Source organism: Chiloscyllium plagiosum, chromosome 3 (assembly GCF_004010195.1).
Source record: "Chiloscyllium plagiosum isolate BGI_BamShark_2017 chromosome 3, ASM401019v2, whole genome shotgun sequence".
Classification (NCBI taxonomy): domain Eukaryota; kingdom Metazoa; phylum Chordata; class Chondrichthyes; order Orectolobiformes; family Hemiscylliidae; genus Chiloscyllium; species Chiloscyllium plagiosum.
Genome location: NC_057712.1, coordinates 1279552 through 1296862, shown reverse-complemented (window position 1 = coordinate 1296862; position 17311 = coordinate 1279552). Strand labels below are relative to the sequence as shown.

General features: G+C 42.1%; 1 protein-coding gene across 5 annotated transcripts in view; it reads right to left on the bottom strand.

Annotated features, from left to right (window-relative positions):
* Positions 1-17311, bottom strand: part of asxl2 (ASXL transcriptional regulator 2) — a 267455-nt gene that overhangs the window by 131933 nt on the left and 118211 nt on the right. Inside the window, exon 1 of one of the 5 annotated variants that reach the window (XM_043675915.1) lies at positions 14443-14587. The exons of 2 other annotated variants lie outside the window; for them this stretch is intronic. The gene's annotated coding sequence lies outside the window, so the exon portion shown is untranslated. Of the gene's footprint in view, positions 1-13551; positions 13642-13729; positions 13892-14442; positions 14588-17311 lie in introns of those variants that run through there. 2 more of the 5 variants (XM_043675925.1, XM_043675905.1) reach the window with 2 other exon arrangements.

Sequence of the window (17311 nt, the reverse complement as noted above, 5' to 3'; positions counted from 1 at the left end):
TGGGACCGTAGCTTTTTACAATATATGTTAATGATATAGAAGATGGTATTAGTGATAACATTAGCAAATTTGCTGATGATACTAAGATGGGTGGCAGGGTGGAATGTGATGAGGATGTTAGGAGATTACAGGGTGACCTGGACAGGTTAGGTGAGTGGTCAGATGCATGGCAGATGCAGTTTAATGTGGATAAATGTATGGTTATCCACTTTGGTGGCAAGAACAGGAAGGCAGATTACTACCTCAATGGAATCAATTTAGGTAAAGGGGCAGTACAAAGAGGTCTGGGTGTTCTTGTACACCAGTCAATGAAGGGTGTGGAATCAAGTGTTATGGAGATAAGGCAGGAAGAGGATACTGTTTAGGAATGATCAGCCATGATCATGTTGAATGGTGGTGTAGGCCCGAAGGGCTGAATGGCCTACTCCTGCACCTATTGTCTATTGTCTATTGTCTATTGTGGGTTACAGAGGGACATAGGTAAGATGCAGAACTGGGCTGAGAAGTGGCAAATGGAGTTTAATGCAGAAAAGCGTGAGGTAGTTCACTTCAGAAGAAATAACAGGAATGCAGAGTACTGGGCTGGCAGTTAAGATGAACAGAGAGATCTCAGTGTCCTGGTGCATAAATCCCATCCAGATTGATAGGGTTGTTAAGAAGGTATATGGTGTGTTGACGTTTATTGGTTGGGAGATTGAGTTTCAGAGCCATGAGGTCATGCTTCAGCTGTACAAGACACTGGTGCGGCTGCACCTGGAGTATTGTGTACAGTTCTGCTCACCGCATTATGGGAAGGATGTGGAAGCTTTGGAAAGGGTTCAGAGGAAATTTACTAGGATGTTGCCTGGTATGGAAGGAAGGTCTTACAAGGAAAGGATGAGGGAACTGAGGCTGTTTTCATTGGAGAGAAGAAGGTTGAGAGGTGACTTAATCGAGACATATAAGATAATCAGAGGGTTAAATCGGGTGGACAGTGAGAGCCTTTTTCCTCAGATGGTGATGGCTAACATGAGGGGACATAGCTTTAAACTGAGGGGTGATAGATATAGGACAGATTTTAGGGGTATCTTCTTCACCCAGAGTAGTAGGGGTGTGGAACAGCCTGCCTGCAACAGTAATAGACTCACCAATGTTCAGGGCAGGCAGCATCAGGAGGCTGGGGGAACACACCAAGGCAGGCAGCATCAGGAGGGAGAGGAACGCACCAAGGCAGGCAGCATCAGGAGGGAGAGGGACACAGCAAGGCAGGCTGCACCAGGAGGCTGGGGGAACACAGCAAGGCAGGCAGCATAAGGAGGGAGAGGGACACAGCAAGGCAGGCAGCATCAGGAGGCTGGGGGAACATACCAAGGCAGGCAACATCAGGAGGTGGCAAAATCGACATTTGGGGTGTAACTTCTTCTTCCCAGTCTGACAGTTAGATACACCATTGGTCTGCCATTCTCACATTGCAATCACTTAATCTGAACTATCAATATCTTTTCTCCCTCAGCACTCGACAGCCCACACCACCAACTCCACATCACCCTCATCCCCCAACAACTATTGTAAAAATGCTGTGACCTCCGCACTTTACCAGCTCTGAAGAAGAGTTACCTAGACTGAAAAATCAGCTTGCTCTCTCTCCATGGATACTGCCTGACCTGCTTTTGTTGTTTTCAGTACACATTCTAGCACCAGCAGTGATTTGCTCCAACACTATTAATGATTTTGATCCATTTTACAATCTTAACCAGTTTGAAACATTCCACCAGTAAGACAATGATTGTTTTTCTGTTGTGGAAATTGCCACACAAATTTGGGATGCCAACAAACATTTCATCAATATTGGTTTAATAAAACATTAATATTTTGATTAATTTTACTAATACAGCAAGGAGTTTACAAATTGAAGTTTACTAGCCGTTTGGAGTTTGTAGATGGAGTTTAAACTGAGAGGAACAATCTTCTATCAATTGTACTATTCCTTCCTCAACTATGTGAAATTATCTAAACTTACAGGGACCGGAAGAGATTAAACATTGACAATCTAGAATTGGCTGCCATCTGAAGCTTTCAATATCAAAACAAGATTAAAGCAAGCTTACTGGTGAAAAGGTGAATTGGTACACAACTCTACAAACTGAAAGAAATCCAGGTAAATCTCTGTTCCACTTGGAGGGAATACTTGGAGCCTTGGACAGAATGAAGGGAAGAGGTGAAAGGTCAGGGGTTACATCTCCTGTATTTGCACAGAGAAGTGCTTCAGTGAAGGGAGTGGCCAGGTAGGTGACAGAGGAGCAGATCAGGTGATCAGAAATGGTCCCTTCAGAATACTGTAGGGAGAGGGCAGGGAAAGATACGTTTGGTGTGACATCATGACATCAGAAAATTTAAATTTGAAATAGATAAACTTTCAAGAGGGCGAGAATACAAGAGCAAAGATGTACTGCTGAGGCTGCATAAGGCTCTGGTCAGACAACATTTGGGCTATGTACCCATGAAAGGCCTAGCAAGGAGTCCAGAGGAGATTTACAAGAATGGTCCGAGGGATGAAGGGCTTGTCATGTGAGGAGCGGTTGAGGACTCTGGATCTGTACTTGATAAAGTTTGGTAGGATGAGGGGAGGATCTGATCGACCCTTATAGAATATTGAGATGTCTGGATAGAGTGGATGTGAAGAAGATGCTTCCACGAGTAGGAGAGACTAGGACCAGAGGGCACAGCCTCAGAGTGAAGGGATGACCCTTTAGAACTGAGAGGAGGAGGAAATTCTTCAGCCGGAGGATGGGGAGTCTGTGGAAGTCATTGTTGCAGAAGGCTGTAGAAGCAAAGCCTGAGTGTATTTAAGACAGAGATCGAAAGGTTCTTAATTAGCAAGGGGTTCAAAGGTTAGGGAGAGAAGGTGGGAAATACGGATTGAGAGACATATTAGCCATGATTGAATAGCAGAGCAGACTCAGTGGGCTGAATAGCCTAATTCTGCTGCTACGTTTTATGGTCTTATGATTAAGTAAAGATATTAAGGGATATGGGCCAAAGGCAGGTATATGGAGTTAGGCCACAGATGAATGGCAGAATTGATTCAAAGGGCTGAATGGCCTACTCCTATTCTCATATTCCTATACTGAACAGGTGAAGATGAGATAGAATGATCTGTTAAATATGGAGGCTGGTGGGGTGTAAAGTGGGGATGAGGATAAGTCCTGTCATGGTTCTGGGAGAGAATGTAAGGGCAGGATGATAGCAGGAGTGTGTGAAACAGGTCAGACACAGTTGAGATTTGTCATGCTGACAGGGATTCCTTATTAGAGGACAAACGATGTTAGAAGTGCGAGCTTGCAAGGTGGCATCACCAGAACAAATCCAATGGAAGTAGAGGAATTGGAAGAATGCCGTAGAGTTCTCACAGGAAGGATGATATCAGTAAATGTAGTGAAGGTCGCTGTAAGAGTCAGTGGGTTTGTAATGGATGTTTAACCTATCCCCAGAAATGTAGGCAGGGAAACTGAAGGATAGTCAGGAAGAATCAGGGGTTGAGCAGATGAAGATGAGAGATAACTGGAAATTGGACATCAAGTCAAATTAAGGTTTCAAGCTCATGGTAGAAGCAGGAGACACCATCAATACATCTACTGTGTCAAGATTTCTCAACATCTTATGTTTTAATCAAGTCACTTCTTACTCGCCCACACACCAGCAAAAGCTAGCCAAGCCTACTCCAATATTTCCTCAGAAGACAATTGTCATTCCAGGTATTATGAACTATGTATTGATGGTGTCTCCTGCTTCTACCATGAGCTTGAAACCTTAATTTGACTTGATGTCCAATTTCCAGTTATCTCTCATCTTCATCTGCTCAACCCCTGATTCTTCCTGACTATCCTTCAGTTTCCCTGCCTACATTTCTGGGGATAGGTTAAACATCCATTACAAACCCACTGACTCTTACAGCAACCTTCACTACATTTACTGATATCATCCTTCCTGTGAGAACTCTACGGCATTCTTCCAATTAAGAAATCTCTATGGGACCAAAAGATACAGGAGCAGAATTAGAATTGTCCTGTGTAGTTTACTGCATTTTCACAGGACTAACTTTGTTCACCACTCAGTTGTATTTAGTAAAGATAGCCAGGACTGCATCCCACGGAATTGTGAAATGCAAAGCCAAACTCTATTCATAAATATTGTTTTAGTATTCCCACTCCATGTAGCTTCCTAATGTTCACAACAGCCTCCAAATTCCATATCTTATTTCATTTACTTCTAGCATTTGTGTATAAACACCTTGCTACATACATACCTCCATTCATACAACATTTATGCCCACACAAATAAAGACAATACCTATACAATTAAAAATAGGAACTGGGCAGTGTTGCAGAACAGAGAGACCTAGGCATTTTAAGAAGATGTTTAGCACATTTGCCTTCATTGCTCAGAACTCTGAGTATAAGAGTTGGGACAGTATGTTCAGATTGTACAGGATATTGGTGAGACTCCTTGTGTCCCCAGTTCTGATCTCCCTTATTATAGGAAGGATATTATTAAACTGGAAAGGTTTACCAGGATGTTACTGGGAATGGAGGGTTTCAGCTAAAAGGAAAGGCTGGACAGGCTGGGATTTTTTTTCAATGGAGCATAGGAGGTTGAGGTGACCTTGTAGAGGTTTATAAAATCATGAGGCTTATAGATAAGGTGAATGGCAGGTGTCTTTTCCCTAGGGTAGGGGATTTCAAGACGAGAGGGCATATTTTAAGTTGAGGGGAGAATAATTTTGAAAAGATACGAAGGGCAACTTTTTTTACACAGAAAATGGTTCATATGTGGATTGAACTGCCAGAGGAAGTGATGGATGCAGGTGCAGTTACAAGATTTGAAAGACATTTTGTAAGTATATGAATAGGAAAGGTTTGGAGGGATAGGGGCCAAACTCAGGCAAGTGGGAGGACTTAGGCTTGGGAACATGGTTGGCATGGACTAGTTGGAGCTGAAAATGTGTTGCTGGAAAAGCGCGGCAGGTCATGCAGCATCCAGGGAACAGGAGAATCGACGTTTCGGGCATAAGCCCTTCTTCCTGATTCTCCTGTTCCCTGGATGCTGCCTGACCTGCTGCGCTTTTCCAGCAACACATTTTCAGCTCTGATCTCCAGCATCTGCAGACCTCACTTTCTCCTCATGGACTAGTTGGACCAAAGGGTCTTTTCCCGTGCTGTATGACGCTATAACTCCATTGTCTAAACCTGTCGTAATCATTTACCTCTCTATTAAACTTCTCCTTAACCCCATTGCTCCAAACTGAACAAATCCAATTTCTCTAGCCAGCACGTTGTGGCTAAGTTCCCTCATTCCTGAAACCACACTGTTAACTTTGCCCTTCATCATCTCAAGGATACTCACATCTTCTGGAAGTATGGGTGCAATCGTCTGGTTGTGGCAGAACCAAAGTCTTCAGTATGACTTCCTTGCTTTGGTACTCAATGCTTGTATTAATGAAGCCAAATAACTCATGCGTTTTGCTAATTTCTCTCTCTACATCCCATCACCCTCACAGACTATGCATATGAAGCCAAATGTCTCTCTGACTCCGTGCACTCTATAATTGTCATTACATCTATACTGCATCTCCTTATCTGTGTTAGCAAAATGCATCACCTCACATTTCTCTGTACTAAATTGCATTTGCCACTTACCTGCCCAATCTGGTCACCTATCAATGTTCTGTTAAATCCAATTGCTAGAGGCACACCATTTGCCACACCTCCAAGTCTGGTATAATTAAAATTTCAAAATTTTTCACTTTGTCTTTCAATATCTCAGTCATTTGTAGATCAAAAAAAGCAGCAATTCTAGCACAGAAACTTGGGAAAAACCGCTGTCTGACACGTTTCTGTCTGAAAAGCAATCATTTATCATGACTCGCTGTTTTCTGTGCCGAAGCCAATATTTTATTCAAACCCTCCTATTTCACAAGTCTCGATTTTGCTCACCTGGGCTTTAAGTGGTACTTTGTCAAAGGCTTTCTTCACACATTATCATGTTGCTTATCTGACAAACATTCAAACATAATTAAAATACATGCCCCAGACTCAAAATCTATAAATAAGCTGTGTTCAAAAAGGAGCCGCATGGTCATTTTCAAAACAAACACAAACCATTTTTGTTTGAATGCAATATCCTGGCTATAATTTCATAAAACAATATAAATTTATGTCACTGCAAGAAATTTCCTTAGGATATTTTGCTCCTAATCACATGAAAGGACTTTAAACTAGGTATTTTACACCAAGACTAGTGGAATTGTCAGTACTAAATGCATATTTATAGAAGGTTTTGCTTCTGGGCATTTCTTATAGACACTTAGTACATATCACAAGAATATGTGAACCAATCTTATAAATGCATACACAGAGTCAAACTCACAGCTTCTTTAAAAGGCCTGTAGTGTATTGCGAGATAAAAAACTGAGAGCAACTCCAGCAAAAATCACAAATGGAAAAGTCTTGCTGAGTTAGACTTGCAGTGGCTTGACATCAACATGTAGCCCCTCAGGCTAATCAACTTCACAATGTATAAAAGTCAAAACAGAGCAGCCACAGATTTCAGCATACATCAAAATAATGAAACTAATGACCACGTTCTTCAAAGCCAATAACTCCATGAGTGCTTTCAAGTTCTTTCCCTTTCATTTATATGACTAATGAGGCTCACTAAATGCAGGCTACAATAATGTTTTGCATGAAACTTTTTTTTTACATAGCTAATTTCTTACCTTCTGTAATTTAATATGGATGGGCAAATGGTGCACAGCAATGGAAATAAAAAAGATTAGTTGATTTATATAAAAAGGGTTCAGGATAAGCCTGGAATTACATATACTAATAAAAATAATAATGCACCTTATATCATAATTCATTTCTTTCCTATATGATTTGAACTCATTTATAATTAGCCTCTTTAGACTAAGTACTTAAATCAGCACCATTAAAATGCAAGTAAATATTTCTTGTAAGTAGGTACATCTGTTAATTACATTAAAAGTTATACCACAGTCAAGTTATGCACAGACATTTTAATTCATACACACTAATAAGTATTTACATAATACAAATAAAGAATGAGAAACTAAATCATGAAAAGTAAATTTTACAATCTTTGAACAATAATTGCTATTAATTTAACTGAGAAAAATCAAACAAAGTTATGCTTATGAACTTTATATTGATCCAGAGTTTGTTAAAGCAATATTAGAGATGATCAGCATGTACTGCGATTATGGATTAAGTATGGCAACAACTTGCATTTGCAAGTTGAGAAATCTGGAGGTTTTTCTCAGAGGATGGCACCCTCTCAAACAAGATGAGCTTCAACAGCCCCTGCATTAACATTCTCACAACACAAATTTTAAGGTGATTGGAGGAAGGTTTAGGGGAGATGTCAGAGGTCAGTTCTGTACACAGAGAGTGGTGGGTGTGTGGAATGCACTGCCAACAGTGGGAGTATAGTCAGGTACATTAGGGACATTTAAACAACTCTTGCATAAGCACATAGATGATTGTAAAATGTAGGGTATGTAGATTAACTTGATCTTAGAGTAGGATAAAAGGTGGGCACACAACATCCAGGGCCAAAGGGCCTGCACTGTGCTGTCCTGTTCGATGTTCTAAATGAAAGGCAATGACATATCCAAGATGAGACATTAACCATTGCCTCAATATTTAATGATGTCATCACTGAGTCCCCCACTGCCAACATCCTGGAGGTTACCATTGACCCTATAAATAAACTAGACTCACAACATAAATAAAGGGGCTATCAGGGCAGGTCAAAGGTTAGGAATACTGCAGCAAGTAACTCACATCCTGACTCCTCAGAGCCTGACCACCATCTACTAGATGTGCTGTCACTAGTGCCTTGTACAGTTGCAGTTAATTCCTTCCCTTCAGTCCCCTTGAAACAAGGGCCAACATTCCGTTGGCCTTCCTGATTACTTGCTGTCCCTGTGTGCTGGCTTTGTGTTTCGTGCACATGTTCCCCAAGTCCCTTTGTGTTCCAATGGTCCCTGTCCCTTGTCAACTTTAAAATCAACAGTCTATCTAACATTTCTGCTCGATACATGTTTAGCCCTTCTAACCACAGAATTCACTTCTGTCACCATGGCCTGGAAAGTATCCTTCTCTGGTAAAGGCACATCCTGTGAAAGAATTAAAATCAAACAGAGGGAACAGGAAGAATCGCTGTGTTGCCACTGACCACAAAGTCCAAACCTTTTTCTCATTTTACTGATTCTACTCCATTACTGGTCGTTGTTGATTAGAAAATGTCTAATGAGCACCAGTGAATTAGCATGATGGCAAGAGAAGATCAGTCAGTGATGGGGAGTGCTGGCTGGAGGGAGATGTGAAGGAGGGAGGCTAACAGTGTTACTATAAACACAGAATAAAACATAGAACATTCCAGCGCAGTGGAGGCCCTTCAGCCCTCGATGTTGCGCTGACCTGTGTAACCAATCTGAAGCCGATTTACCTTACACTATTCCATTCTCATCCATATGTCTATCCAATGTCCATTTAAATGCCCTGGAAGTTGGCCAATCTACTACTGTTACAGGCAGGGCATTCCACATCCCTACTACTCTCTGAGTAAAGAAACTACCTCTGACATCTGTCCTATATTTATCACCCCTCAATTTAAAGTTTTGTCCCCTCATGCTAGCCATCACCATCCGAGGAAAAAGGTTCTCACTGTCCACCCTATCTAACCCTCTGATTATCTTATATGTCTCTATTAAGTCACCTCTCAACCTTCCTCTCTCTAACGAAAACAGATTCAAGTCCCTCAGACTTTCCTCATAAGACCTTCCCTCCATACCAGGCAACATCCTGGTAAATCTCCTCTGAACCCTTTCCAAAGCTTCCACATCCTTCCTATAATGCAGTGACCAGAACTGTATGCAATACTTCAAGTGCGGCTGCACCAGAGTTTTGTACAGCTGCAGTATGATGTCTACTAATGAAAGCTAACACACCGTATGCCTTCTTAACAACCCTATCAACCTGGGTGGCAACTTTCAGGGATCTATGTACAAGGACACCGAGATCTCTCTGCTTATCCACACTACCAAGAATCTTACCATTAGCCCGGTACACTGTATTCCTGTTGCTCCTTCCAAAGTGAATCTCCTCACACTTTGCCACATTAAACTCCATTTGCCACCTCTCAGCCCAGCTCTGCAGCTTATCTATGTCCCTCTGTAACCTACAACATCCTTCATCATTATCCACAACTCCACCAACCTTAGTGTCATCCGCAAATTTATTAACCCATCCTTCTACAGCCTCAAAATGACAAACAGCAGTGGCCTCAAAACAGATCCTTGTGGTAAACCACTAGTAACTGCACTCCAGGATGAACATTTCCCATCACCCACCACCCTCTGTCTTCTTTCAGCTAGCCAATTTCTGACCCAAACCACTAAATCATACTCAATCCCATACCTCTGTATTTTGTGCAATAGCCTACCGTGGGGAACCTTATCAAACACCTTACTGAAATCCATATACACCACATCAACCACTTTACCCTCCACCTGTTTGGTCACCTTCTCAAAGAACTTGACAAACGTAATATTGTTCATTCCATTATCATGTCTTGAACCAAGTAAATAAGAAAACAGAATTGCAGATTGCCCCAGTACATGTGAAATGAGGGAACCCCAAAACCAACTGGAAGGTTCAGTTTTCTCCCTGCTCTGTTGGTTTTGTATTTCCATTCCAGCATAAAATAAACTGGAATATTAATTACTGACAAAGAATCTGCTTCATCCTTAGTTATTTTATTGTACAATGTTGGCAGATTTGACATCAACAGCAATTTGCAATCAACATTTACAAAGTAGCCCACACATCCTGGTGAGTAATGTCTATGAGTCACATTCATTTTTAAACAGTTACTTCTCAAAGTGCTGATTCCTGAGAGACAGCAACAAAACCATGTTGGCAGCAAATACAGCTTACCGAGAGGTTTTAGGGAATATCTCAAAACTATTTCACATAAATGTGCAAACTGAAGCAACAAAACACAATGAATTGTATTAAGGAATTCTTGATCAAATACACATTAGCTGAATTTTGTGAGCTAGGAGATAGGAGCAGGAAAATCGAGGAGCAGTAGCTGCTCCCTCCATATAGAGGCAGGAAGCTGATTGGGATTATTAACTTCCCAATTAGAGATGATTTTGTGACTGTGCCTGACATATGTCATTGGCAGAACAACTCTTGAAACGTTACCACCAGCTCCCTGGCCATCTGCAAGGCCTGGAGTCTGACTGAACCAGTAACTCATTTCTCAATGAGACAGGAAAGGCCGCACATAGGGAAGCTTCCCTTCCACTCCCAGGGCATTAACAGCTTGGCTAATTATTTGGGGCTTTGGAGAGGGTGCAAAGAAGGTTTACCAGGATGCTGCCTGGACTGGAGGGCTTGCCGTATGAAGAAAGGTTGAATAAGCTCAGACTTTTCTCTCTGGAGAGAAGGAGGAAGTGAGGAGACCTGATCGAGGTATACAAGATAATGAGTGGAATAGTTAGAGTCAATAGCCAGAGCCTTTTCCCCAGGGCAGGATTGACTGGTACGAGAAGTCATAGTCTGAAGATATTAGGAGGAAGGTATAAAGGAGACGTTAGAGGTAGGTTCTTTACGCAGAGAGTTGTGAATGCATGGAATGTGTTGCCAGCTGTGGTGGTGGAAGCAGAGTCATTGGGGACATTTAAGCGACTGCTGGACATGCACATGGATAGCAGCGAGGTGAGGGGTGTGCAGGTTAAGTTACTATATTTTACATCAGGATTAAACCTCGGCACAACATCGTGGGCCTAAGGGCCTGTTCTGTGCTGCACTTTTCTATGTTCTATTTTCACTTTGTTGAATTGTTCTTCAGTTTCCAACCTGCCTCAGCATCATCTCCCTCCCCCAGTGGGATTGACTATCAGGTGATCTGACTGGGCTGGCTGCATTGAGAGTTCAGCTACCACCCTGACAGAGGTAGTTCTGAGGAAAGGTCACTGCACGCGAAACATTAACTCTGATTTCTCTCCACAGATGCTGTCAGACCTGCTAAGCTTTTCCAGCAATTTCTGTTTTTGTAGCCAGTTAGGAAGCTGTTTCTGGGAAGGCTGTGATCTAGGGTCTGCTTCCTGCATGTTCAGGCTCTGAGGGATCTTGCCTCACCCTAACACTGAATTCCCAAAGCCCCCTTAGCTGTCGCTACTGTTTCTTGAGGCTTAATGACTTTTAGATTAGATTAGATTAGATTAGATTAGATTACATACAGTGTGGAAACAGGCCCTTTGGCCCAACAAGTCCACACCGCCCCGCCGAAGCGCAACCCACCCACACCCCTACATTTACCCCTTACCTAACACTACGGACAATTTAGCATGGCCAATTCACCTAACCTGCACATCTTTGGACTGTGGGAGGAAACCAGAGCACCTGGAGTAAACCCACTTTTATTAGCACTTCACCGCTGCACAATGTTTCCTTTCTTGGTACGTTTATTCTACAACACGCCAGTGGTCTTAATATATACACATTCAATCATGGCATATTCAAAATTGTATAAAACTGATTATTATTTCTTTGTAGACAGAGGAAATTTTGGAATAAAATATTTTTTAACAGTTCTTTTAATTTTGTTTCAGCTATCCAACTCTACATACTTCTAGGGAGCTCACAAATCAATTTCCTGTGATGCTACAGGTAGGCAGTGTCTAACATGTTAATTATATCTCAACTGGATGTCACATATCTATGAGTACTATTTGGGAATTCAACTGTGTTTATTTATACAGAGACACTTAAACACAGTTCTGGTAAAGGTACACAATGAGAAATGTGTACCTCTGTAAATAAAAAGCTGAGAGAATTTTGAAGAAGTTCCAGTGTTCCACTTATCACCATGAGGATGAGATCGGACACTCTCTTCGGATCGAGAAGGCTAAAAGAGGGTGGGATTACTAGAGTAAAGTCAGAAAGGGCACAAAGAAGGAGCAACACAGGATCACAAAAAACTTCAGTACGGAACCTGTTTTCACTTCTTTTCAAATGGGGATAAGGCTCAGATGGGATGGACTGCAATGGGAAATGAAGGTGAACTGTGTTATGGAAGAGTTGTGAGGAAGAGAGGAAATGGAATGAGAGACATGGATTTTGGGTAATCCAAGATGGAGGACTGGAAAAATTGTGGCTGTAAGAAGTGTTCCTTTTTTGAGGTATTTTAGGTGTCCCTCCTGATGCTGCCTGCCTTGCTGTATTCACCCAGCCCCCTGCCTGTCCCCTGATGCTGCCTGCCTTGCTGTGTTCCCCCAGCCTCCTGCCTGTCCCTCCTGATGCTGCCTGCCTTGCTGTGTTCCCCAGCCTCCTGCCTGTCCCTCCTGGATTCCAGCATCTGCAGGTTTTTTATCTTGTTATTTACTTCAGCTGACAATACTCCTGCATCCTTCCAACTTCTTACTCTGTTACTTCACGTTCCTCTCCTTTTCCCAGTCCCATGATCTCCATGTTTTGACATCTTCCAGCCTGGCCGATTTAAAGGTCAGGTTTTTAGTTGACACCTTTCCACTAAAGGTCTGTTGAATGTTGATGCTAAAACAAGAAGGACATGGCCAGGAACTAGGAGCAAATTACTGCAGATCCTGGAATCTGTACTGAAAGCAACAAATGCTGGAGATCACAGTGGGTCAGGCAGCATCTATAGGAATAGAGTAAGATATTGCTTCGAATTCAGGTGACTCTTTGTTAGAGTAGGAATTATTCAAGTTAATCATTTTAAATGGTGTGTACCTCACGTGGTACAAAAAGCTTTCTAGCCAGTTATTATTCTGCATCACGTACAGGTAATACAATAAAAAGATACATCAGCCTCTGTATTAATAATAACAGATCTTAACAAGACAACCTCTAAACAAAGCACCTTACAAAACATGCAGTTTTAGAATTGATACTGCCAAGAATAGAACCCATCAGAAAACTACATGGCAGAATCAAAAATAAGGATCATACAATAATCTCAGCGTGTTCATAAAATTATATTTCCAATCTCATTCCCCATAAGTAGGTCAGAGAATAAAATCTAAAAACTTGATATCCATTTCAAAGCAGCTTTGGAGTTGATAGCTTGGAGAGAACAGTCACGATCCATAACAGTGAGGTGGTGGGTTCACTTAAGTATATCAGAAGTTACAGAAGTTAAGTCACTTGAAAATCAACTTTTAATATTTGTTATATAAAATGACTGATGTCTAACCTCACATACGCGTAGTGGCTATTTCCAGTACCTTTTGTCTGTCTCTGCACATTCAGACAGGCAGCAGTTGTGCAACTACTAACCACTAATTGTAATAAACCACAGTGAAACAGAACTCCTCAACTTTGAAAATAGTAAGCTTAATCAATGCAAACCGACATCAATAAACTAATGATAAAATCAGTAGGGAATGAATTGAATCAGAAAACATAAGCATGTCAATGAAAAGAGCTGGAATATTGATTTTATCACAATTGCACTTACCATTCACAGACTTCTACTGACACTGGTAATGGCTCAAAAATACCCAGTGGTACCGCATTCAGTGAGATACCCACTTCTCTTCAGATTTAACTGAGACAGGAGCAGTTAATAGGAAAAGTATCACATATATGTGCAAAACATTGGAAGTTACACAGTAGAGATTAAAATAAAAACTTACCTCTCCAGGTCTGAAACATGAGAGATTTTGTTTACCTATCTTTAGAAGCTGGTATTTTACACATTACAAATCTTAATACTTCACACGCAACAAATCCAGACATGATGTTAGCTGGCATTTTTGTTGTTGCAGTTACAATTAAAGAAGGTCAGATGTGTGTCTAGACTTGCTTACAGAACCAGTAAGCACACAGCTGAGCAGTTACTTTGTTGGCAACAAGTACAATGAAACTCTCATTCTTACACGTCCAAACCCAAATAAACATCTCATAAAACTCTTTAATGCAGCCAGAATCTCTTTAAGAGGAATAAAATCTTTGGATTCTTGACACCACATTGACACTGAGCAGCACCGATAATATTTAAATATTGCGTCATTACTCTCTGCCCTGCTTGTACAGATGTCTTTGTCTTGCTTAACTTGAATACTACTTGTGCGTAGGAGTGAAACATGTACAGCCTCCACACCTGTGAGAAGGAAGCTGGTCAAATATAAAGAATTCATGTCCCTGACGGAACTGATTGAGAAATGCAAAGGTTACCATTAAACGAGTTGCAAATTTATTCTACAATTGCCAGAAATACAGATGAGTCGAGTCTATAATTGTGATTACTTTCAAATCCAATTAAGTTCGAGCATTGGATTGGATTTTTGCCAAATGACAACACAGGATCAAAAATACTCGAATTTGTTTCCAAAATAAAGACACTTACAGATGATCTTTTCTACATTTCTATGCTCCTTCTACAGACTGTGAGAGTTAAGAGCTGGAATCTTCATATATCAACAGTGTTACGCTTTATCCGGAGACATTCAAATAGCAAGACAGTCAAGCAGCAATCAAAAAAGTTAAAGTATGGCCAACTCGCCGCACTGTAACCACACCTCTTCTCCCTTCAGATGGTATTACATAAGTGTTACACTCACAGATCACTGCTATATCCCAACTCCCAGAAGAACCAGGAAGAACAACTCAACAGAGACATGGGAAGAAAAACATCGATTGGGCAACACTCGTAAATTCAAGTCAGATCCAAGTCTTAAGTTAGATTAAGGTGATAATTGGAAGTGGGAACTGTGTTGCCAAAACTGTTCAGTTTGTTTGATGGTGAAAATGCAACAGGGAGAGGCAGCTTCACCTACTGTGCTCAAGTTCTCCTCCAAGTGGTCAGAAATGGTAGAGTCATACAGCACGGAAATAGACCTTTCGGTCCAACTCATTCATGCCGACCTGATATCCCAATCTGACAAAGTCCCGTTTGTCAGCTTTTGGCCCATATCCCTCTAAACCCTTCCTATTCAGATACCCATCCAAATGCTTTTTAAATGTTGTACTTGTACCAGCCTCCACCACTTCCTCATAGAATCCCTACAGTGTGGAAACAGGCCCTTCGGCCCAACAAGTCCACACCGACCCTCTGAAGAGTAACCCACACAGATTCATTCCCTACACTATATTTACCCCTGACAAATGCAACTAACCTACATGTCCCTGACCACTACGGGCAATTTAGCATGGCCAATTCACCTGACCTGCATACCTTTGGACTGCAGGAGGAAACCGGAGCACCCGGAGGAAACTCACGCAGACACGGGGAGAACGTGCAAACTCCACACAGACAGACAGTCACCCGAGGCTGGAATCAAACCCGGGTCCCTGGCAGCATTGCTAACTACCGAGCCACCGTGCCACCCTCTGGCAACTCGTTTCAGGCACATACCACCCTCTGTGTAAAAAGATTATCTCTTAGGTCCCTTTCAAATCTTGTCCCTCCCACCCATCTAGTTTTGGACTCCCCCACCCAAGGAAAAATACCTTAGTCTATTTACCCTGTCCATGCCCCTCATGATTTTATAAACCTTGAGAAGGTCACCCCTCAGCCTTCGAAGCTCCAGGGAAAACAGCCCCAGCCTATTCCGCCTCTCCCTATAACACAAATCTTTCAGTCCTGACAACATCCTCATAAATCTTTTCTGAGTCCTTACAAATTTCACAACATCTTTCCTATAGCAGAGAGACCAGATTTGTACACAATGTTCCAAAAGTGTCCTATCTAATGTCCTGTACAGCTGCAACATGACCTCTCAACTCCTGTACTCAATGTACTAACCAATGAATGCAAGAGTGCCAAACACCTTCTTCACCACCCTGTCTACCCTCGACTTTCACCACCCTGTCTACCCTCGACTTTCACCACCCTGTCTACCTGCGACTCTACTCTCACCACCCTGTCTACCTGCGATTCTCACCACCCTGTCTACCTGCGACTCTCACCACCCTGTCTACCTGCGAGTCTACTCTCACCACCCTGTCTACCTGCGAGTCTACTCTCACCACCCTGTCTACCTGCAACTCTCATCACCCTGTCTACCTGCGACTCTCATCACCCTGTCTACCTGCGACTCTCACCACCCTGTCTACCTGCGAGTCTACTTTCACCACCCTGTCTACCTGCAACTCTCACCACCCTGTCTACCTGGTGTCATGTGACTTCTGACATTGTCCACCCCAGTTCAACACCAGCTCCTCTACATGTTGTCTATCTCTGAGAGAAGACATTTCTTTGCATTTCGTTTTTAAATGAATGTCCCTTATTCTATAAGGTAGATATTGAGAAGATTTTTCCACCTGTGTTCCCTACTTTGAGATATCCCCATAGGTGGAAAAATCTTCTCAATATCTACCTTGTAAGCTGTGAATCTTGTACGTTTTATTAAGATCGGCCCTCATTCTTCTAAACTGTCATGAATAAAGGTCCGATCTGCTTAGTTCTTCTTGATAAGTCAACTGTTTCATTCCAGGAATCAGGAGGAGAAAGTGAGGTCTGCAGATGCTGGGAGTCAGAGTTGAGAGTGTGGTGCTGGAAAAGCACAGCAGGTCAGGCAGCATCCGAGGAGCAGGAAAATTTAAGTCTGAAGCATAAGCCCTTCATCAGGCCCACAAGCCTCATTCCTGATGAAGGGGTTATGCCCGAAACGTCGACTCTCCTGCTCCTCGGATGCTGCCTGACCTGCTGTGCTTTTCCAGCACCACACTTTCAACTCATTCCAGGATTCGGCCAACTGAAACCCTTCTGAACTATCTCCATTGCTAGTAGATATATTTTATTATACGGGTTCTAAAGCTGCACACAGTATTCAGCCTTCACCAACATCCATACAGATGTAACAAGATTTATTTTTATACTCCATTCTCAGAACAAATAAAGGCTAAAATTCTATTTACCTTCTTAATTACTTGCATGCTAACTGTTTGTGATTCAAGCACGAGGACACTCAGATCCCTTTGTGCTGCACTTTTTTGGATTCTCTCTTAATTTAAATAATATTTTGCCTTTTAATTCTTGCTCCAAAGTGCAGGCGCTCACACTTTCCTGCATTACACTCCATTTGCCAAGTTTCTACCTATTCACTCTACCCCCTATTCACTCTACCCCCTAATCACTCAACGCCGTAATCACTCAACCCCCTATTCACTCAAACCACTAATCACTCAAACCCCTAATCACTCAACCCCCGTAATCACTCAACCCTCTATTCACTCTACCCCCTAATCACTCAACGCCGTAATCACTCAACCCT